This window comes from Ambystoma mexicanum, chromosome 12, assembly GCF_040938575.1.
Source record: "Ambystoma mexicanum isolate Mex_15411 chromosome 12, UKY_AmexF1_1, whole genome shotgun sequence".
NCBI classification, from domain to species: Eukaryota; Metazoa; Chordata; class Amphibia; order Caudata; family Ambystomatidae; genus Ambystoma; species Ambystoma mexicanum.
The window spans coordinates 518,903,324-518,927,975 of NC_090936.1; the positions used below are offsets into that span (position 1 = coordinate 518,903,324).

The 24,652-nt window shown below is 42.6% G+C and overlaps 1 protein-coding gene across 3 annotated transcripts in view; it reads left to right on the forward strand.

Moving 5' to 3' along the window:
• Nucleotides 1-24,652, forward strand: part of DENND2A (DENN domain containing 2A) — a 420,914-nt gene that overhangs the window by 32,024 nt on the left and 364,238 nt on the right. The window lies entirely within an intron of this gene.

The window sequence follows — 24,652 nt, forward strand, 5'->3', positions numbered from 1 at the left end:
CGGTGTCCCACAGGGATCCTCACTTTCCCCGATTCTGTTCAATATCTATATCTGGGCATTGGTCTGCCTCATTCGCTCTTACAGCCTCAACTGTTACTCTTATGCTGACGACACTCAAATCCTGATCCATCTAGATCAAGATCCAGCGGAGGTGTCGTCATGCCTTCATGCCTTCATGACTGTTTGAGAGCCGTCGGTGGCTGGATGGACCAGAACTGGCTCAAACTTAATGGTGACAAAATGGAGGTATTGGTGGTGGGTTGCCCTCTGGATTCCTCACTGTGGACATTTGCTTTCTGGCCCACCTCTCTAGGTCCTCTTCCTAGCCCAGTTAGTAAAGTGAAAAACCTGGGTGTCATTCTCTCTGCTTCTCTCTATGTCCAACCAAGTGACTGCTGTGTGCCAAGCTGCCCACCATCAAATCAGGGTCCTTAAGAGGGTTTTACCCATGATACCGGAAGCCATTCGCCCCCTTGTGGTGGCTGCGTTAGTCCTCTCGCGGATCGACTATTGTAAGTCTTTATACCTGTCGCAGCCGATCGGCCTAATACAGCGGCTTCAGCGCATGCAGAACCTGGCGGCCAGGCTAGCCACTGGCACTCCCTATGGAGCCCACATCTCTCCTTGCTCCGCCGACTTCACTGGCTTCCGGTGGGCCAGCGTGTCCATTTTAAGTCACTGTATATTGTCCATCGGGCAGTCCACGACCAAGGAGCTGAGTTTCTGCAATCAAAAGTCTCACGCTATATCCCGGAACGTGACTTACGCTCCTCCACCACTAATCTCCTTGTTGTTCCAAGGTTTAACCGTGAAAGGGTCGGCGCTAGGGCCTTCTCCATCGCAGCTGCTAAACTCTGGAACAATCTTCCAGTGGCACTAAGAAGTGTTTCCAACCACCATGGTTTCAGAAGAGCCCTTAAAACCAATTTGTTTTAGCTCTCCTTTCTCTTTGGCCCTCCCTTCCGTGAGCAGCTCTCCTCTCTAGCGCCATGATGCCCTTGGGAGACCGTGCGCTCTACAAGTCTAGATAACATAACATGTGGGGAAATAAGGGGAGCTGACTTACAAACACCCATATAGGTTGGGGAAAGGTTAGGTTGTTCGTCAATGGGAAAAGGGGGATTCCATGTCTTGTCTGCGGGTCCCTTATTCTTTCTCACCCTCCTCTGTGTCTTTGAGGCTTGTCATTTTTCCTGATATTACTCTGACCAAAGGGAATGGGGTAACAATATCCCACAAAGGTTTCCGGGACTAAGAGTTCATCAAGAAAGGGGAAATACTGTGTCTCACCTGAGGACACTTCATTCCCATTCCCCAAGGATCCTCCGCTCGGGTGATCCTCCCTCGCTTCTCCACCCCCAGGGTCAGGATCTAAGAGCAATGACTTTTCCATGGCCGCCTGAGAAGGGGACCCAAGGGGAATATATGTGAGGATGTCCTCAGGTTTCTCACAGCACCCATTTTAAAATAAAATATGAACGTTATTGGTTGTTGTCATGGAATTCATTGAGCTCATTGTCACAAAATATGCTGTAACTATGCAAACTGGAAATATATTGGGACTGTAAAACTGTGGGTATACTTGCTCTTTGCAAGAGTATTATCTTGGGATTGCCAAACTGGTAATATACAGGTATTCTATTGTGAACATTAGTATTGTACTGAGGTTATCAAACTGAAAACAGTAATTTGTCAAACTGGCTGAACTGGAATTGTGAAATGGTGAACATATTGATCAAGCCTCTAGACACTCAGCATCTCCTACCTGGCTAGGACAAAAATGACAACACGTCATCCTAAATTCTACACATTTCAATTGTCGCATGTTTAATGTGCACCCACAACTTATTTTAGCATAAGCAAGATGTCTAAAGATATGGTACTCTTGTCACTAATACCCTAATTCCCACGGTTTGGTACATTTATGTTTTTTAATTCACTTTCTAATATCTCACTGCAACACCTAAATCACGACCCTATTAAGCCAAATGATTTCATACTGTTTTGGAATTGAGCAGCTGTGTGACCCATTAGCACATTATTGTCAAACCCCAAATCTCTACTTAAAAATCAGAGACACCTCTGAAATGGATATCTAAGAAATGTATTGAACATTCTTCAACAGGAATTAAGCCAATTTAAAACGGGATCGCAGCATGGGTCTACACGGACCAGTCTGGGTGCACTTACCTAGCACCAACCTTAAAAGTAGGAAGAGCGGGTGCTGCAACAGCAACCTGCGCTGTGCATCCGTACAAAAGCATTGGATCCAATTCTTCCACATAGAAAAGGTCTATGACACAATAGACAATTCACCAAAATAATTGTGGTACTTAATTATTTCACCACTTTCCATCCTATGGAATGACTCTTTAAAAGGTTAGGTCCATAATAATGATGATATGAAGCAGAGACCAAAGTAATGATGGTGTTGGCCTACAATAAGTTGGCAAGTGCCTCAAAACCAATACATGGGGAAAATAACATGTTTTTATCATCAACATTGGATTGGCAGGAAGTAAAAGGTTTAAACAGAAAAGGTGTATATATAAACTTTTAGCATAGCCTGCTGTTGATCTGAGTTTTATTCAAGCAATGATCCAACCCACCCAATCTAAGCCTGGCCCGGGTTTCACTATGCACATCTGCACTTGTTTCATTCTGAACCATAGCTCACTTTAAGTTTCTTAAACAACAGGTTCTGGTCCGCCTTTTGAAAGGCTGTCTGCAAATCAACAACGCAAAAGAAGACAGGCCTTTTTTTTCACTTCCAGGCCAATTGTGCACGAGTACAGCAATGATCTGCCATGCCTCAGTCACTGCAGAAACCTAACTGCCCCTTTGAGATCAAGTTGACAACAGCAGCTCAATTATCCACAAAATTCCAATAAGCTTTTAACAGAACTGTTTTTCACTGGTTTCAACAGTACAATTAACCTATTAGACCTAGGTTAATTGCATCTCACTTTTTTAAACACAGTTATGAGAATTGATTCCTCTCAAGTCACTGGTGGTTTCTGTGATTTAACAATCGCTTTAAAAAGGACAGTAGCAGTGCCATCCAACACTCCTTTCATGGGACATGGATTGCTTTGATATCTGCATGGGACAATGTCTCATTACAGACAGGTGGAGTGGTTTCTCCTTTCTTATAGTTTTGAACCTATCCACAGCATTTGTTTAGAAATCATGATTTATTAATTTCATTGTTATCTCAGTGTACTAGACTTAATAGGCTGGCACTGGATTGGTTCCATTATTTTCTGGTTAATTATTATTATTCTTTATTTGTTTAGTTTCAAAGAAACTTTACAAAACACTTGAAACATAATGCTGTATTATCAAAGCCTTATTAAAAACATACTCAACATAAAACACATTTACCAAAAATACAAATATCTCTCAAATGATTAAAATCTTAAAAACACATTTCCTTTATCAATCAATAATGAATTAATTCTTGTAACACTGTCTAGGCGTTTTTTGATAATTAACCACAACTGATACATGGCAATATGCACTTTTTGACTCTGCGTATTACGGCAATATGCCCAGAAGTCATCACTCTTAATATAATCATACTCATGTACAAAAGGTTCTAACAAATTTGTGTATTCCGGACCCAGTGTTCTATATTCAGTAAAAATGTGCTTAGCAGTCTCGGGGTATACCAGGTTCCGACACATACAACAGAATCTGTATTTTTTAGGAATTCTAAGCTGTGAACCTATTAGAGTATGGATTTGCAGCTGGTTTATCCTTAACCTCAGTCTAAAAGCCCGCATTCCCATATTAGGGCATTGTCTAAGGTACCCTTGGGGCTGAAGATAATTGTACACAACACCTGCTATATATGTATAGCTCTGTAGGGACTCTATATATCTGTAGTTAGCCCCCCAGTACCATTGTCTGACTTTTTTTGTGAATACTCTATTTAGGGTCTTATAGGATGTGCCCCTTGTAAAGTCGAGGTACCTTCCTAAGTCATTAAACAAATCATGTACCAGGCTAGCAAATCTAGCTTTACCCTGGACTGGGACAGCCATTAGGCTAAGAAGTTGGCAACTCGGATTTGTGTGGGTTTTGATATGTAACAGACCTCTTCTTCTCAACAGTTCCCCTTTTAGGGAGGTCAAGCCAAATTCTAATCTGATATACTGTATTGTTGACGAGGGCTTGAGTCTCAACAGTTGCTTCCAAAATCTGCCCTCCAATATATCTAACCAGGATAAATCGCCCATGGCCAGTGCTTCTAGTCCATAGAGAACAGCTGGGCAAAAACTTTGTTTATACAACAATATAATTCCCTCAAGGGAAAACCTTGCCATACCCTAGCAAATTTCCAAATTGATTGGATCATCCTACGGGTTTTAAGCTTTTTTGTTTCAACAATATGCATGTAGGTTTTAGAGCTATCGATATCCAACCCCACATAATAATAATAATAATAATCCAAATACTCAATTGTTCCAAGGTCACACTCGAGTGTTGGTCTTTTCACCTTCTTCGCTGATACAGCAAGGACTTTGGTATTTTCCATATTTATGGTTAAGTTGTTTAAAGATGTATATTTGCAAAGTGCCATAAGCATGGATTTACCCCCAAAAAGGTATGGTTTGGGAGAATGAGGTCATCCGCATATAATAAACATAGCAGAGGGCTCCCCCCAACCTTAGGACAACACCCCACCTCTGTATTTAACCAATCCGGCACATCAGACATGTAGCGGTTATACAGAGTCGGTGCCAAGGTACAACCCTGTTTGACGCCTTTCCAAGTTTCTACCATTTCCGTGGTCATACCATCATCTATAAGTCTGACTGCCGCTTTAGTAGAAAGGTGCAAGCCCTGCAATATGCATACAAGCCAGATAGGGCAGCCGGCTTTAGACAGTTTCTCCCAAAGTCTAGGCAGGTCCAAAGTATCAAGCGTGGCTATAAAGTCCACAAAGATAATATATAGCGTCTGACTACCGGCTTCCAGGGTGCCTCGTATTCATGAATCTAACACCCTTAGATTATGGCACATTCCAGAGCCAGCCCGGAAGCCAGTTTGGGAGAAATGGAGAGTCTTAGATTCCTCTACCCATGATGACAATATCTCTAGTATGAAGGATGAAAATATCTTCCCTGTCACGTCTAATAAGGATAGTAATCAGTAGTTTTCAGGAGCCATCCTATCGTCTTTTTTTAATAGACAGGTAATAGGACGGCTTGATGCCATGAATCGGGGATATGCTGGTTCTGACAGACCTTTTCATTTAGAACCCTCAGGACTAGAGCCCACTGGTCGGGATTCCTCTTTAACACTATTTTATTTGGGCGAGGGCGCTAGAGTTTTTCAGCTTAATTGATTTTTTTTACCTTCTCAATATTGAAGGAAAGAGGCCATCCTCCTTCCACTATGCCAGGCATTATATTTTGTATTGGGTCTCCCCCTCTATTCTTTAGGTAGGCCTTCCATGTATTACCTTGTATGGGGTTGGCTATGTGCTCTCTAACCTCCCCTTTGGCATTATTTTCTGGTTAATGTGAGGAACCTTCAGGGTGTCCTCACTTCTTTTCCCCCTGGATCCTCCTCCCAGGTGGCCAGGGAAAGGCCATCGCTTTTGTATCCAGACCATGGGGGTGGATATGCGAGGGAGGATCACCTGGGTAGAAGGAACTTGCAGAGTGGGGAGAGGATAAGACATGGTATCCCCCTTCCCCTTTTCACAATGCACCTTCTTTCCCTCAAGCCTTTGTAGGCTACTGTCATCCCTTTCCTTTTTCTTCCCTCCAGGCTGTCCCTCTTAAACATCACCTCAATACTGGCACAAGGAAGAGGCCAACTAGGAATGCACATCCTCATTTGATTGATACAAACACATATCAGAGACAAAACAGAGTTATACATACTTCTTTTATTAAATCAAACATCCCCAAACACCACTCTGGTACTGAGACAAATAAGAGAGCTATGGAGGCATACAGGTGGAACAACCAGGCATATCCACCTAATAGGTTTCACCATAGTCTGGAAATTGGGCTTAATGACCCACACCTGGGTGTCACATAACACTCCTAATGGATATAAAGCTTGCCCCATGGAAGAACGAGGGACGGGCAGAAGAGAGGGGAGCTGGAGACCCAGGTGCCGGGAGCAGTATCGAGCAGGAGAGAGAGATGCAGAAGGCAGCCGCAAGAGGGTCTGGAAGTCCCACTGCCATCCTAATGGGGTCCACGCAGCAGGAGCTGTGGCAATCCCACAAACCCCAGCTGCCACAGGGAACCATGAGAGCGAGCGAGGCTCTCCGTGGCTGCATCAAGGGAGAGAAGATTGGGAAAGCCGGAAAGCAGAGGGGGAAGCATCGAGAGGCCTGTCGGTCAGACAACAAGCAGAAGGGAGCTGCTGTGTGTGACCGGTGAGTGGAAACCACGGAAATACTCAACCCGGGTCACTCTGGGAACCTGTAACAAAGTTCTTTTGAATACTGAATGAACTAAAAGTCACTGCAAATGCGTTTGAATGCTGAAACAAGTACTTTTGAATATCTAATGAATTGAAAGTTATTGCAAGCACTTTTTGAATGCCGCACAGAGTAAAAAGCAAGTTGAGCACTAGTGAATAGAATGAAAGAAAGCTGGTGCATGTAGAAGATACCACAGAATATATTGTATGAAACACAAGTACTGTCAAAGTCAAGAGATTACCAAGAAGGCTATGAGATGAGAAACCAAGTATTGGCCCAAAGCTAAAATGGCTCCAGGAATTGCGGGTTAAGAGGAAACCTAAATTGGCAGGAGCCAGAGGAATACAGTAAAGTCTAACACAGTGCATGTTGGCCAACCAAGGCACAGTACATTGTCAGAAGAGTGTGTCACTGGGGACTCAACTAAACATCATTGTCAAATGGAAGCAGTGGCTAAGTGTTAATGGAAGCAGTAAGAAGGTGTATTGGTTGCGTGACCTGTAATGGGTGGACTATGTGGTCTGACAACTGCACCTAGAGCAAGTGCCCCTGTATAGAAAAGCCAATAAAAGTATACATAAATAAGCTTGTGTTTTGCAACAACCTTGTAAGTGATATTGAAGTCAAGAAACAGAACTGCCTATGTGAACTGGTGAAAAGTACTGATATCAGAGGAGCCGGGAAATGTCCCAAGGAACTCTGTTGTTTTGAAAGCTGGAGGATCTGAACTCTTGGGGGAGGGAACCCAGATATCTTGTGTGTACTGTTTTGAACTTGGGGAAGGGGGAGCTGATTATAAGCCAAGAGCTGAAAGAAGGTCTGAACTTTCTTTCAAACACTATACATTTTGATGCTGGTGCTGACATCCCTATATATTGTATACAGTTTGTTGTGAGGGCAAGTATAGGTTGTGGACAGAGACAGACATTTGATTTGGACTTCCTGGCACAGACTATCATTAGTTTTCTTTAGGTAGGGAGATCTCACCTTAGCATAGGGCAAGTTAGACCTTACTCCATCCTGCCTTTTGAGTTAATAAAACTTTTGAGAACCAATGTTGAATCTGTTGTCTGTGTCTACTTCATGATGCCCTTACATTAACCATATGCACAGCATTTGGGAAGGTCAATTTCAAACCCCTTTTCACTTGGTTACCTGCAGAGCACTGTAGGGAATCCCTGTTATTCCATCTGATCTGTAAAGTGTATTTGCTTCCACTTCTGCAACTATTGGGTTTGCTGGGCCTGCAATATTTTTCTTATGCGGATGACACCCAGAACCTGGTGAGGGCCAGTGGGTCATCTCAGATTTGGAATTGTTGTCCACTGGTCTTGATCAAGTAAGGGGTTACATGTGCAGAAGTGGTCTTAAGCATAATTGCTCATGAACAGAGGTTATGCTATTTTAACCAACATCATTTACTGACTGATTCAGTTGTTTGTCCACCTTCCCATATTTTGTTAGGACACCAGGTATCCTACTATTATAAAATTAGAAATTGTTAGTCTTCTGGGAAGCTGGCATGTGCCTTAATGCTTAGATCAGTGCAATGGTTTGGTCTTCGATTTCATCCTTCACCAACTGAAGCAACCCATACATTTGTCCCTAGAAGAATTGATCAAATTGAGAAAGGGACCCATATTAATGGTAGGCTTGATAATGCTTGTGCCATTTATGCAGGGTAACTGCATGTTTGAATTCTCGCTTAGAGAATGTACAATATGTATAGGTCCGTTGGATTTATGTTCTTAGTTGGAACCCAAAGTTCCAACAGTGAGGCATCGCCTCGAACCGTGTATAGCCATCATGCAAACTATATAATTGTGCACTCCCAGGCCGTGGTTGCAGATTAATAAATAAAATCTAGTTTTTACATGGTGGCCACTGGGAATATGCAAACACTCTGGCCAAAACACGTTGGTGTCATTGTATTGTCAGCTTGGTTTCTAGTGACTTCTTCTTTCAGGGCCTTCTGTGAATTTACCGCCTAGAACTGAGTTTTCCACAAAACAGACTATTTGGGTTTATCGCCAACAAAGCCATTGTTGTCTCCAGGAACACTTGCCACCTTTCAGGAGAACAGGATATGCCCATCAGGGGCAGGTTATGTACCTGTGCTTCAAAGGTCAGGCACTTCCATGCAAGAGGGAGGTCACACCAGAGTGGTAATTAGTAGAGACTCTTTGAAAGGAAAGGGGCGGTGTTAGAGTAACCAGGCTAAGAGTAACAAACATGAGAGTGATCTCCACCATCTTGGAATATCACTCACACTTCCTGTGACTTCACTTCCTGAAGACAAAGCACTCTGGGACTGACATCACCAGGGAAAGACACTAAACACCGCAGCCAGAATTGGAACAATGCAGAAGGCTTGAAATGGACTTATCTGCTATGATAGATTAATTATATAAGGAGGTTAAACCTCTGCTTTAAATTAGTCATCTTTGGACTTCAGAAGAAGAAGGATTTTGCCTGGACCTCTATCGGGGTGCAGTCTGCCTAAAGTCCTCTGCCATATAGGTGACCACAAATGCTTGAAGAAGGGAGAAAGAACCTTCCCTCGCCCAGCCCAGAGGAACATACTGGGTGAACTACTATGTGGACAAGGCCTGCCTGCTGCCTGAAGACTGGAACCAGACTTCTGCTCACTGTAGGTGACAACCACGGCACGTGTTCTCTGGCAACCTTCTTGGCTGGAAAGGGTAGAACAAAGACTGCCCATACCCGTGGAGACCAGGAAAAGGGTCCCCCAGGAACCCACAAGTCAATGAACCACTCTGTGTTCTTCATCCCACTTCCATCTACTCTCGAGCTGACTTGACCACACGGCCAAGGTCTTTTCTTTTTCTATGGTTCTTTCAGGTGCCACACCAGGGAGGCACATTTTTCAGTGGGTTTTCACCCCAAACTTGTAATATTATATCGATACAATTAATTATAATTGATTTGCAAATTCAAGGAGTGCCCGACTCACCACCACCAATTGACCACATATTTTAGTCATTTTCGAGCTAGAGCTGCTTTTAAAGTTCATTGCTTTTTGACCCAATTCGAGTTGTTAAGCTGCTGACTCGACCCCTGACTGTGTGTGCTCCAGCTGTTTTTGAGCCAATCACCACTGAAGAACCGCATTGCGTTGCTGGATCTCCACTCGACTGCTTTGAGACACTGACTCGCCAATCGCCTGTCTGTTCCTCGTCCCATTAACCGCATCGCTTTGGCTGGACCGTTTTGAGCAGAATCAACCATCTTGATGCACTCAACCTATTGGGAACCAATGATACAGCCATCTTGATGCTGACACCTTTGCCAATGCTATTGAGCCCCAAGAACAATCCTAAAGGGTATTTGTAGTCATTTTGTCCCCCGGCCTGCTTTAATGGACAATAGTGGCATTTCAGACTCCAATCCTCACCTTTTAAAGACATTTGTCATTGAACTTGACATTGCTGCTGAAAATATTGCCTGTCTCAAGACCCAGGGCAGACTGCCTCTTTCATCCTAAAAATGTTGCCTATTTTGTGTCTTCTCATTTTGTGTATGAGAAAATTGGTTGTTTGTCCTGAAGAAGGTTGCCATACAAAGGGAGCACTATTGATGATGCTCGTTGAGAGCAACTGAAACACGTGTCGACGTGAGAATCTGTGGGAACAACACAACACAGACTTTTTGGTTACCCCGAATTGATGGGGAGTTCTCTTTAGTAATTGTAAATGTTCTTAGATGCAACAGATATACGACTGTTTCCTTATGTATAGACCATTTTACGAACAAACCAGCATAACAGGGTGTTGAAGAGAGTATGAATGTGAATGATTGAAAATGAATGAGCCACAATGTTTTATTGAAATTGTGTTTAATAATTGTTTTAAACAGTTTTTTAGAATAAAACGAAAGTCTTGGAAATATAAACCAAGTTTATAAGAAAACTTTCCCTGTATCCCGCCATTCTTTCTGTCTACTAGTCCAACCTTCTTCCTGTTTCTGAATCTAGAACCAGGCAGGAAAGACTAATAGGCTTCCCTCTCTCTTCTCTCGTTGGCTTCCCATCACCCTAACCCAGGCATCTCCCACCCCCTCAGCCCCCCGATTTCCCAGCTAGCGATTGGTAACCATTACTGTTAAGCTCTAGCTGTTGGTGAGGGCCTAAAGGCAAAGCCTTTTCTATCTGGCTCTGTCCTGGGATTTTCTAGCGGTGCTCTGACCTAACACTTCCTCAGGTATCTCAGCAGGAACTGGTGTTTTGGGTGTGCCAATATGAGACAACTTGGGACAACCTCTCCATCAGTCGCACCCTTTCTCTCCTCTCCCCGATTTTACTACTCCCTCTATTCTTCTTTCTCTCTCTCTCTCTCCCTTCATTTTTAACTCCCTCTGATCATCTTCCCAGTCTCTCTCTTTCTTCTGTCCCTCTGATGTTCACACTCTTTCTAAACGTTCCTTTCTTCACCCTTTTAGCCTTCTGTAAGGGGTTTAGTGCTAACTGTTGTGTTCTGAATCATTTGCCTGTTGATGCCATATTCAGAGTGCTTTGTCTGCAGGAAATGGGGAGATTGTGGGACCCCCTCTGTCAACTGCAGCTTTCTCCTGGGCTACTTTAACTCTACGCCTTACTCAGGCTACTTTAACAGGACTCCAGCAATTACCATACTGGTGTGAGTTCCTATGGTCTGCACGGTCTGGCCTTTAAAGAACGGAACCTCTCCCTACCTCTTGGGGCCACTTCCTGTCTTCCTGGAAGGTGTGATAAATTGCCATCTGCAAGGGTATGAAAGCCTTAGCCTTTTTGATTTCTATTACTAAAATAATGTGTGTTATTCTGTTTCTGAAAGGGAGGTCTGCTAAGCAGACCCCCTTTTATAATCCTCCATGCCAAAATGATGGTGCACTCGTGTGCCTTTGCTGAGATAATCTTCTGACACCCCCAACACCAGCTTTGCAGTGGCAGGAGGGTGGGTTGAAAGGTCACATGTGCATTTCTGAAAGCTGCTGGAACATAAGGTTTAACAGGCAGAGCTGGCTTTTAAATCTTCTGCACCTCCTATTCAAAGGATAATAATTGTGTACCCTAGTCAGCCTGGTGGCACATTAAAGTGTAGATATAAGCCATGTCTTATTAAGGCATGGTGGCTACTAGGATCCCACAATTATTCAGCGACAGAATTTGATATTGATATACCACTAATGTCAGCTTGGTGAGCAGTGCTCAGTTATCATAGGGTGGTGTGTATTAGCCACCTTGCAGCGATGTCTCCACAACAGCTATGTGAGACAGTGGCCGGGAATCTGCCTATTGGTAGGGATTTTCCGGTGGCCGGCAAAGCTGCACCTGGGGCCGCAAACCTCTGGGTACCGGAAGCCCCTAACTCCTTCCCTGCCCAAAGAAGCTGAGGTCCACACAAGGAGCAAGCGTTTCTGCAGTTTATTAGCATAAACAACAGGGATCATCTACAGGCAAAATCACACACATTCTGGCTCCCAGGCTAGTTTTGTAGGAAAGTGACCTTGATACCTGCGTCATACAGTGGGTCCCATTTCAAAACCTATCGCCACCCAGGATTGGCTCCCTGAGGGGTAGGTCCAGTATGGGAAAATATAGTGTGCAATATTAGTGGAGGCCGCTGTGTCAGGTGGTGTGTCTGGATCATCCCTAAAAATTGCTACTCTGAAAGTGTTATATTGGAAAACCTGATGATTGGCTAGTAGGTCCCGCCATCCGCCCCTAGCCCCCAGGTTCTGATTGGTCAGGCCGTGGGCCCCTAAGCCTGGGACAAACTTTGTTCCCAAGCCACAAGACACCTGGTCCTGTATACAGTGTATCAGCAAAGTGTGACTATGTGACAGCGAATAACAATGGTGTGTGTATACTATTGCCATGAGAGTGTTCCAGTCCCAGCGTATAATGTTGTTGTGATTTGTTGCAAGCACTGTCTCAGTTGTGGCTGCTTTGCCTTCCCAGCCTCTAGGTCTTGGCATCACGTCAGCTATGGCCGAGTCACGTGTGAGACCACTGTGTGTGAGGCTGAATTACTTTGATTTGTTTTATATTTTACCCGAACGGTCCTCTGCTGCGGCTGGGATTACCTTGGCTTGGTGTTTGTGGAATGTCATTTGCAACATTGTGGCCTTGGCTGTCGGAGCGCCTGTCATGGCTTATTCTGCTTGCACAGCATCTTACTGCTCGGGGCTCCTGTGAGACGATCTTGGCTTGTGGGATTTTCCAAAGGCCTACTTTGGTTCTGCATATGGATTTCAGCATAATGTCCATAGGTTAAGATGAGATATGGTCGGTCAGGTCCGTTGAGTGCTCCTGTCCTTCCATAGGGTTAATAGCGAATAGCATCTGCAAGCATTTACACAAGCTCTTCTGGCATCTTGCGTTTCTGCGGTGCTGAAGTGGCCTAAGTGGCAAAATAATGAAAGTGCAGACAGTATGTATATGTTACCGTCCTCTCTTTCATAGAACTGTACGCATGTATTCTTCATGTGCGTTGCTGTGGGAATCACCGGAATGTACAGACTGCACGTGTGCTTCATGTCTAACGTAGCTATGCCGTCATGACATTTCTAACGACTTTCAGCATGGCTTTGCAGTGTTGTTTAGTCAATTCAGTCCATGTAGTCGTCTCCTGCTTGGTCTTGTCTCTCCTCGTTCACCTTAGGTAGTGTTCGGACCACCGTAGGGTTGTAATGTCAGCTGGACAGGTATCTTTCATAGTGCATGCCCATGGTGGGGGCAGTGAGGATCGGTTGCAAATTCATGTGGTCGGCTGTCATTTTGTCGTGGATGCTTCTTCCGGTTGGGTGATCCATCAGGGGGAAGGTATGTTCTGATTTTCCCTCTTCACTATTGATCCTACTGCACAAAGGACAACACCGTCCTTCCAGGGCACAGGAACCCTCCCCAGGTGATTCCCTGGTAATCAGTGCTTGAAAGGCAGTACTGACTGTGGGATGTCTCAACCCACTGGCCCAGGCCCTGCAACATTACTGTGCATTGCTGGCAGCAGAAACCTCAGAAATGGCCACTGGAAAGCATGCTGCTCGCTAAAAATCACCCAAAAATTGCGCAGTAAAAATCTGAAAAATAGGCCGCCATCCACTTTTGCCTATCTTAGAGAGCACAGGAGATCACTGCCAAAACCCATCATTTGGCTGCCCAAAAGTAGCCTGAAATCACTTGAAAAAGCCATGCTGATTGCCAAAAAGAAACACAGAGCTGTTTGGAAATCCGTTTTCTTGATTGTCAAAAATGTGCAAAAATCATGGCTCACAACCTCCTTGTTGGGTGTTCACATTATTCTACTGCAAGAATCCACATAAATACAATGTCAGCAAGAATCATATGTTATCAGAACAAAATTCTCTTTTAAAGATACTTGATGGAAAGAAAGCTGTCAAAAATGGGTGTAGTGCCGTTACTCACATTTGTCAGACGCCGGCGATTTAAAACCTATTATGTGTAAAGTGAACATTGAACTCAAACTATGCCAAAGAAGAGAGTTCCATCAAAATGCCATATAAGAGTGCACACATTGATTTTCATGTTGAAAAAGGACTGGAAGTAAAGATGGGTTTGCTTATTTTACATTTATAAATGTTTTTTTTCACAATTGACCAGAAGGTAACCTGATTCAGTAAAACTTCCAAGAGGCCTTCTTCCCCTGGGAAACTCACACCTTGTTCATTCCCACCAAAAGGAGAGCATTTCACATTGGCATGTTAATCATGAGGGGAGGAGATTTTCTGTGCTGCCTGGAGAAAGAAACAATGGATTCCTTAGGCTTAATAGTAATGCTAATTTGGGTGTGACTAACAACAAACTGCTCTGGCAGAAAGGCAGGCCATGTGACCCTCTGACTCAGCCCAGCTCGGGAGGCGGGCCAGACTGAAATTGTTGATTTGACATTGGATTAAATGTATGTTTAGAAAAATGCTTATAGCAAAGTGTACTGAATTGACAAAAATATGAAACTTAGAGATATTTAAAATGAAAAAAGTGCTCACAGTTTAAGACTAAGCTGGAATCTGTACAATGTTCTGAGACTGAACCCCAGAAATTATTCATATTGTAGCCATGGTGTTTATGTTAGGAACATGAAAAATTACAGGAATGTGCCCAGAGGGGACGTGCATGCATGTATAAAAATTGGTGCAGAACTAACATTGAGAAACCCACCAAAAGCGTGAAAGAGTTGTCAGGAAGATGGGAGTTGAACAGAAATGTACCTTAGGCAATCTGTCATGTAATTATGTATTATGAACAACTTGTGTATCTTGGAAATATGTTTTTTGGGGAAAATAGATTTCCTAAGAAAAAGCAAAGGGGAGGGATTTCCTTTGGGCCATAAACACAGCATCACTCTGACACCTGATGACACGCTGCTCCTGTCTCAAATCAGGAGAGGGGAAATTCTCTGACCTATCAGATCCTTAGGGGGTTGGGCATAGGTAATCATCCTCCCCACCCACTTTGGAAATGGATAAATAGGGACTGCTGAAGACAGACAGGACACACACTTTCCACTCCTCAACTGATTTCTTGGCGAAGCACCCTGCAGGAAGATCCAGGCTCCAGACATAGATCCAGAGACCAGAACCAAACTCTAGAACTTTGAAGCAGAGAGGCCTAACCCAAGAAGCTGAGCCCTTTTTCAGCAGGCCTCAGAATCTTAAGCAACCTGATTCTAACCCCTAAACTTCCAAGGGGCACCCCACAAAATCCAACAGCCTGGCTGAGCTGTTTTGCTGTTTTAGCTAGGAACCCCGTGCTAGAACCAAGATCCAGACCCGTAGAGCAGAGCTGTATCCAGAACCTGTCAGATCCAGTCCAAGAGGCCGCTCAGACCAGAGGGCCTTGCTGAGAGCAGAACCTAGTGCCTGTGACCTGTCCGGTGGCGAGTGAAGTCCAAACCTTTGACCAGATCTTTGACGGGCCCATTCCATTCCAAAGCCATAGTTGTAAGTATTTAGCGTAGAACTGTCCATAACCAACCTCTTAGTATTAAATAACCCAATCCAACCATTCCAACCTATCCATAACTGCATTATTGAATCTCTTTTGTCTATCCTAAATTCTTCTCTCCTCCACAGAATCCTTGGTAATTGTAGTGATAATCATCTTGGCGCTAATATATATATCTTCTGGAGAAAGGAAATCGTCTCGTTCAGACAGAAACCATCTGGATAGGTGGCTGGGCTGTCGTGTAGTTTGCGGCTCCATAGACCCTTTAGTGTTAAGAAATCTTTGTTTCAAATCTTCAATAGTGCATCTTTCATTTTGAAATCTTGACTCTATTTCTGAAAAATCGACCTTCACAAAAACCTCTGTAACTTTTGAACCACACGCCCTAGAAACGAAATTTAAATGTCATTTTGAAGCTAACATCCTCAGCTTTCATACATACGTTTCCCGCACACGGTAACGTAGCCACGATTTGCAATTTGGCTCAATTTCATTCTATGTAAAATAGTTATTTCTTGATTTCAACTTCTGAATTTCGTTTTCCATCTGATAATCATTCATAAATCATTGCTCGTGTTGACCTGAACCAATCCAAAGCCACTCGCACTAGTGCTGAATCTCCTTTAGCGAATTAAAATCATTTTAGCATTTTCCCATTTATTGCAAATCACATTCAAAAGCATTTTGACCTGTTTTTAAAGCATTCCTGTTTTCTCTAAGCTTGCTGGGGGGAATTGGGATCGAACTGCTTTGTTGATTGTATTCCTGATATCTGTGTGCCCTCATTCCATCTCTTCATATTGCATATTGGGGGGAGTGAGTAATAACATGGGGAAAGAGTGATCTCATTGTCTTTGATTGAAGTCATATCAAGTTTTATTTCTGTGTTGCATTCTTTCCTATTATTGCAATTTCTTGAACCATACAAAGTATTCTCTGCTAGATTATTCTTCCTATTCCTACTCCTAACTGATTAAAGAGATTGTTCATATTGTAATATTACACACTGCTGATCATTGTTCATATTCCTAAGTGTGATATTCAGATATTATTCATATTCATGAAAGTGTAATCTATATATTGTTCGATTCTTCAAATAAATCTTTTAATTTGCAAAACAAACCTATTTCTTGGTTCAGTGAGACCGGGGGGATTCAAAGAGAGGGGCATTATATAAGGGTACATCATCCAGAATTTAAAAAACTTTAACATAAAAATATATAAATAAGGGTTTCCATTGGACATCCCATGCTAGGCATTGACTTAGTTGGAGTGCTGGATTGAAATCACTTACATGACATAGAAATGGCACACTCACACCAGATGTATGTCTTTACTTTGTCAGCATTCATTTCGCCAGCACTTACTTTGTCACATTTACTTACCAGACATGTAATTTGTCTACATTGACTTCGCCAGACATTTACTTTGTCATTGCATGGTGAGAATCCTTGGACCCCTCTTTTCTACCCCATATTCTTCCCCGGCTACCCTTTGACCCCAAACCTAACCTTACGCTATCCCTAACCACATCCATTACCATCTTCACAAAGAGAAGGTGTAGACAAATTAAAGGCATGATAAATTAAATGTATGGTGAAATTAATGTATGACAAAGCAAGTGTATGTGGTGAGGTAAAGGGGGATACTCTCACACCAGGGTGTTGACCACTGGAGACCCATTGAAGTCAGCATACATGGGAAGGGCCAGAGCTAGAGTAGCCAGAGGAGAGAGGTAGGCTGAAAGAGTGGTTTCGCCATCCTGGTTTCTGCTAGGGCACTCTACAACATCACATGCTCCCCATTTCCTGCACAGAAGGCACTCTAGGTATGATGTCAGAAGACAAAGGACACTCGTTATAACATCCTGGAGTGGGCCCCTTCCAGCAGGCTTTCGTTGGTCCAGCTCCCTTATTATTTTGCCTTTATAAGGAGGAAAACCTCATTGATTGCTTCATCTGTGAACTTTCACAAGAGGAAGCAGCATTCACTGGACCTCTCTTGGGAATACAGCTTATTCCAAAGTCCTCTGCCATAGAGGTGAAGACAGAAGGCATTCAAGACAGAGGCAAGCTCTGCTCTTTAACCATCCCCATGGAACACTTGTAAATGTGGGGTCGACACTGCTGTGGACCAAGGCCTCTCTGCTGTCTGTGCACTGGTGGTGAAGTATCCCCTGCAGGTGCCAGACAACTTTGTGGAGTGGAAGTGCAGAACTAAGGACTCACCTTATCCCTGGATTGGGCTTCCCAGCAACCCAGAAGTCTAGAAGCAGCTGACATCGTTGACATCGGCTTGCTTGCAGTAAAAGCATCTAGAAGCCTGGCTCGAAGCTATTGAGCGCCCAAGACAACGGTATTTTGAAGCGGCTTTCATCCCTAGGGCACTTTGAGGGTCCATAGTGACTTTTAAACCCCTGTCTTTGCCTTTTTGAGAACATCCATGAACTTTGACATTGTTGCTGAAGTATTTTGCCTCACAACTTCTGCTTACCAAACAAGTGCCCTTTCTCATCCAAGTCTGCAGTCTCTCTGCTTCTCTTACAGGGGTGAGACTTCAGTGTTTTGAATGAGTTGTGTACATTGAGTATTTTGATTTACATCCCTATATTTTAATAAAAGTTTGCTTGGACATTATTTTATCTTGGTACCACTTTATTATTGCTGTTTGTTTTGCAAATGTATCAGCTCACACCCCTCCTGAAGATATAGACCACCCTTTGCCCATGTTACCAAAAGAGGTGAAGAAGGTATGACTGTGGGGCTGTTCCTGTTCCCTCCTTATGATTGTAATCACTGCTTCTTTAGCAGTAGTGTGGGGGCTCAGTAGGCATTTAGCCACTACTCATTCCTGTACTCCTGCAGAGCAATAACAATTTTGTCACAGACGGTGACAAATCCTTCCCAGAAAAAACAAAGGCTGTTGCTGGGGCTGAACCCATACGGCTTGTTTTGGGCGAAGCACACCCCACACAGTAAATACAAAGTAGCCCTTGACCAGGAAGGTCACAAGTAAATCAAGCTGTTAGCAAACAGCATCAATTGTTTGTTGCTGTATAATTGTGTAATCTCAGCAGTCACCATGTTAAAAACAGACATAGCGTATATTTAGATATTAATCTACCATCAGACTTCTGGGCTCACACAATTATATAAATGTAAAACTGCTTATTCAAATGTATTCCCATTTTCATTGAAGAACAGTCAATGCAAAAACTAGAATAACTTCTATACATGAGACTAGATCGAGGTATGCCCGGTAGATGAGGCGCTTGGGCAACAATAGAGAGAAAAAAGACTCATGAAAAACCACAAAATCTGAATAACATAAAAGCTGCTGCACCCTAGAGGGACTAGTAGATACCTCAAACCTACTACAAGTTGCAAGAAGGAAATGGGGAGTGTCACCTCATTCAAGGTGCGCTGCTAATCATGCGGGTTGAATAGGATGCAAGTGTAGCAAACAATTGTAAGGTTGGAATGATTTGACAATGGGTATAATTCAGACAAAATGGCAAAGTCACAAAGACATCTGGTTTTGAAAAAACATTATTCATAGTAGAATTTAGAACAGGTCTGCCACAGGTCTGCCGACACGTGTTTCGACCCAACTCAGACTCCTTTTCAAAGCAAAACTGTATATGATTGAAACAAATCAAAAGGAACCCATATAGCATTATATTGCAGGGAAACAAAAAAAGGTAAATGGAAAACAAATCATAAATGCCCCATAGGTTAAGTACAGGTGCAGTCCACCATACAAATGGGAATGGAAAAGACACAAGTAAACATCACATGCAGATCATGAATAAAGGGCCAAATGTAACAGAAAGAAACACAAAAGCAGAAATTGATGGTGTGATAAAAACAAATGTAACAAAACATTACCAATGTAGATGTTGAATGTCAACGTGTCCAAAACAGGATGTTGGGGAACCAAGCGACCCAAAAAAAGGGAGGAAAAGGGTACTGTGAAGAGAGGTCCTTGATAAGTAGTTGAAAAAAGACTTAGTGACAACTTGTGCAATGTTTGAGTGGAATAAAAAATCACAAAAGACCAATTGGTGAGTCTTCTATTAGTTACCCGATCAGTGTCACACACAGCGAGTTCAGTATGGAGGACAGAAAGTGTTTTAGCAGCGTGCCGGAACCAGAATGGATAGGTATGCTATTATCAAAAGGTAGGTAGGGTGTCCAACTGACTAGTCCTGTCGCAGAACTAAAAAGTGAGAGAATATGTGAAAAAAATGTATTGAGAAAGTAATCAAGACAACCAAAAAAAAAAAAAAAATGTGCTATCCCGTGGTGAACTAGATAAGGATTGAAAAAATGGGAAGATGTCCTTGAAAAAGCCAGCCCTGGTGAGCTGTAGTATAGATTATTGTATTTTGGAGTGCAGCGCCACTGCATGGGATCACATTATTGCTATAATGTAGCACACATATAGCCAGCCAGATGTTGCCAAAATACAATAATTTATACTACAGAGCCCACTATATAAATTGCATAAAAAGTGGGTTACCGTAAATATAGTAGAGATGAGCACTTCAAGACCTCTGAATGGTCGTGAAAATGGACAATTACAACCGTTCGTAACGTGGGCGAACAAGCCTGTGGAAATAAACGGATTGATGTGTTGAGCACTGGGGTCAAGACAAGAGACGTATTAAATATAAGCAAATGAGAAAACGCTTGTAGCGGAAAGTTACCTGAGATTCTGTGTGTTGCTAAAAATAAACTGGTGGTCACGGTCGTGCTGTATGGTTCTTGCAGTCCAAATATGATTCACGTATCCAAATTAAAGCCTCATAGTAAAGCCTGAAAGTAATAACCACAAGAGGCGTGCGTGAAACCCAAGCTGAAGGGAACGAGATCTTGCTTGCATGTAAGATTCCATGCGCAAGGGTAGTTAGACCACTTGGAAATCTCATGCCATACCTATTGTCACAGGGTTGGATCCCCTGCGTTGTTGCTCCAGCAGTATGTGTGCGCACGCTAATCTCGGACGCTGGACCGAATCCTTTCGGAAGGTATAAGAACTTCCGGGTATTGCGCAGCATGTCGCGATCACGTGCAGAGTCCTAATCACGTGATGTGGTGAAAGGATAGTACGGGCGAAACGTACATTCCAAAGTATATGTCATAAACAATGATGCGTACCAAAAGGACAGGGTACATTGGTTAACCAAAATTGGGTGAATGTTGGATACAAGCCATTGATAAATACTGTAAGTAATAAATAATCATGATTGGTGTAAGCCTTTGCTACAGAATGTCTGTAATGCTACATTATTGGTTGGAAATGAAAATCCTATTTATACGAATAGAATAAAAAGAATGACAACTTGGTGAGTAGGTTAAAGGGAGGTACTGTTGGTGTTGCGCAGATGCATGTGGAATTAGTAGTAGTAGAAAATGTGTGTGTATGCTTTTGCCAGGTGCGTGATATGAGTGGAGAAAGGTGATTTACCAAGTGGATAACGATGGTGAAAAGACATGATACAGGGGGAGAACAAAATAGCATGGGGTGCATGTGCATATAGAAAATGAGAGTTGTGGGCAGGAACAGACGGGACACCCAAAATTCATTCAAATTACGTACTCTGGTGTATCCTAACCAGTAACTGGAGAAAGTAAGGTGGATAGAAAATAGAAAGTAAAAAGTACAATGCCAACAAGGGGAGACTGTTCCAACATTAATACATTGCAATCATGATGCATTATTAAAGAAAGACATTCAGTTCTGCATCTTTGTTGAGTCCCAGCCTAGTACATCTGAGTTTGGCAATGGTCCGTGCCTTAAATTGTCGAAGTAGTAATTTCCGGTCACTACCTCTTGGGTGGGCATGTGCTTGTAGCAGTCCAATGAACCTTAAATCTTTAACCGAATCCAATTGGTGACATGCTTGCCAGTGGGTTGCAAGAGGCAATTTTGGATCCTGACTTTTAAGGTGATCAAAATGTTCCCGAATGCGAACCCGCAATTCTCTAATTGTCGAAACTACATATACCTTCTGGCATACACATAAAATGGCATAGACTACGTACTTTGATTTACAATTGATGAAGTCACGAATCTGTATTTTCAGACCTTGATGACATGTGAACACATTCTTGCTGAGTGTGAATTGGCAGAAATTATATATTCCACATTTGAAAAAACAAAATGGTTTAGGCTTGAGCCATGTGTTGTGGGGTAAATGAGCAGGCTTCGGCTCTAAGAACGAGGGACAAAGCTGGTTTCTAAGAGTTTTGTTCCTGGTAAAGACTAATTTTGGTCGTTTTGAGATGTAGGCATGTAGATCCGGCTCAAGACAAAGTAGATGCCTGTGTCTATTGAATAATTGATACATGTTACCACTATCCTGAGCATATTTGGTAATAAACTGAACTTCAGTTGGATTTGAAGTAACTTTGGGTTTATGAATGGCTAAAATTGAATCTCTTGTGATCTTGTTAGTGCGTTCAGAGCCTTTATTGATAGATTGTGCTGAATCGCCTCGTTCTGAGAACCTCTGCTTGATCAGTACACACTCCAGTTCATATGCAGACGCAAAGCTGCAATTGCGACGGGCACGGTGGAATATTGTTTATGACAGAACGTCTATGGCAGCTCGAGGCATGTAGGGTGGCGTTCACAGCCATTGTTTTTCTGAAGGTTTGTGTATGTAAGGCCCCATTAATGATTTGGATCTTTAAATCTAAGAATTCCAACATATCGGGACTCGCATGTCCAGAGAATTCAATACCAAAACTGTTTTGATTCAAATAGTCTGAGAAAGCTGCAAGCCTTTCAACCGTCCCATTCCAAATTAGCAAAACGTCCTCAATGTGCCTTTTCCAAACAACTACATTTGAGTTGAATTCATGGGCACCAAAAATGCACTTATGCTAAAAAAAAACATAAAGAGGTTGGCTAGAGATGGAGCATATTGTGCACCCGTGGCTACACCTTTTGTCTGCACATAGCATTGTTGGTTAAATAAAAACTGGTTGTGTTCTAAGGTGAATGCCAAGAAATCTTTGATCATTTGAACATGCTGCATGTATGAAGCTGAATGGTTGCAAAACGTGAAATCAATGGTATCAAGTGCCAGATTGTGTTGAATGGATGTCTAAAGTACTTTGACATCAAAGCTTGCCAAAAGATAATGTGAACGCCACTCTACAGTTTGCAAAATCAGGAGAGTATGTGTGGAATCACGGAGAAAGGCAGGAAGTGTTGGTTCAATGTCCTTGATAGCAGTGTCAATATATTGGGTGAGACCCTTGGTGGCCCATACAAGGCCACTCATAATAGGTTTAACTTGAGGTAATGTCGAGAAATCATTGTGGACTTTCGGAAGGTGGGAATGACTGGAAATGGCCGGTATAAGAAATGTCTTTCGTCATCAGTAAGCATGCCACGTGAGTGCCATACCTAAATAAGGGATTTAAGATCCGAAACTCTTTGTTGTGTAGGATTGACTGGTAAGAATTTGTAGCAGCGCGGAGTAGTCAGATGATCATTGGCCATGTTAATATAATCCTGAGTATTCAAAATCACTAGATTTCCGCCTTTATCTGCCTCTTTAATGACAATACTAGTGTCCTGCATAAGGCTTTTAAGTGCTTCTTTTTCTGGAGACGATAAATTGCAGTTGGAGTTGTTCAAATCGAATTTTGAATGGTCCATATACTTGTGTATATCCTGAATCACAGCCTGATAGACAGTGTCGATCACATTATCATTGGGCGAAGGTGGTACAAATTTGGATCTAGATTTGTGTTCTAAGAGTTGGACATTCTGTTGGTAAATGCCAGCTCTTGTTGGAGTGAAATATGTGTGGGTTGTGGGTCCTCTGTTAGTGACATTAATAGCCTAGTATCTTCAATGTCTGCTATAGTTAAATGACTAACGGGTTCTTGTACCTGTTTCGGCATATGTTTTTTAACCTGATTATGGATGAACTTTTTCAATATGAGCTTTCGAATACATTTTAAAAGATCAATCTGAAACTCAATAAGGTCCGACTGACAAAAGGGTGCAAATGATAAACCTTTATTCAGAAGGGACAACTCAGCTTTGGACAAAACTTTACTTGATAAATTGTAGACTATGTTCTAAGAATGGACTTGGATGTGAGGTTCCTGGGACTGGAGAGAGTTTGTCGTCTGTTTGTGTTTTTCCCTGTATCTGGCCCTTGATCCTCTTCCTCCTCGGAGGATGTTGTTGGAGTTGTGGTCGTTCGCCCTAAAGGGACACTAAAGCGTACTTGTTTGTTTGTTTGAACAATTGGGTTAGGACTATTGCTCTTCTTGTAGCATTTAATTTCGGCCAAAAAGCCCCTTCTACGGTGTGTGAGTACTGGAGTGACTTCTATACATGCCAGGTAAAAATCATGTGGTGGGCATCTTCCTAAGGTGGTTGTGAATTTCCCCTTCACCACCTAAATTGTAGACTTATACCACTTTTGTGGCAGATTTGGCATCCGAAATCGGTTTACTCTTCTTGGTGAAGAAACTTGCTTGCCACCTTATAAAAGTTAAGCACAATTGCAACTGCATATGTTTCTGGCATGCTAACAATTAGGGCGCCTCAAATTTTGAAAAATCTCTGGGGGGTTTCTCTTACAGATATAAATTTGTCACAGCCCATTACTGTCATCGATGTGTTACTTGACACGCATTTCTTTGCATTCTGGTAATTGTAGTCTTCCCATCAAGATGGAGAAAAAAAACTACAATTTTTCACTTTTTGATTAATGTATTTCTATAGGGGGTTTATTTATTGACCATGATGTTTTCTTATGATGCGTACTTTTCAAATAATATCTTTAAATAAGAGTCTTATTCAAATCAATGCAAAAGATATGCTGTCAAATCCCTAAGGTGCGTGGACTGGTTTCAAATCCTGGCATCACCATTTAACTAAAGTGTGTGACCCTGGACAAATCTGCTTAACCTTCTGTGCCTTATTTGCAGGAGTTATAATGTAAACTACAGACGTCCTGTTTTTTTCACCTCAGTAGGGTCTAATAATTAAACTGAGTGAATGTGTGTCTGTGTGCACACACAGGCACACACACACACCTGTTACGCTATGTGTGGCAATGGCAGAGCTTTAGGAAGCAATCTCAGGGTTTTTGGTTTTCAAAACAGGTCTGCTCCCCTGGGTCCCTCCTCTCTCTTAGGTAACCTATACCCATCTCCTCATGGGTGACTTTTTTTGCCGTACACATGCTTCCCCTTGCTTCT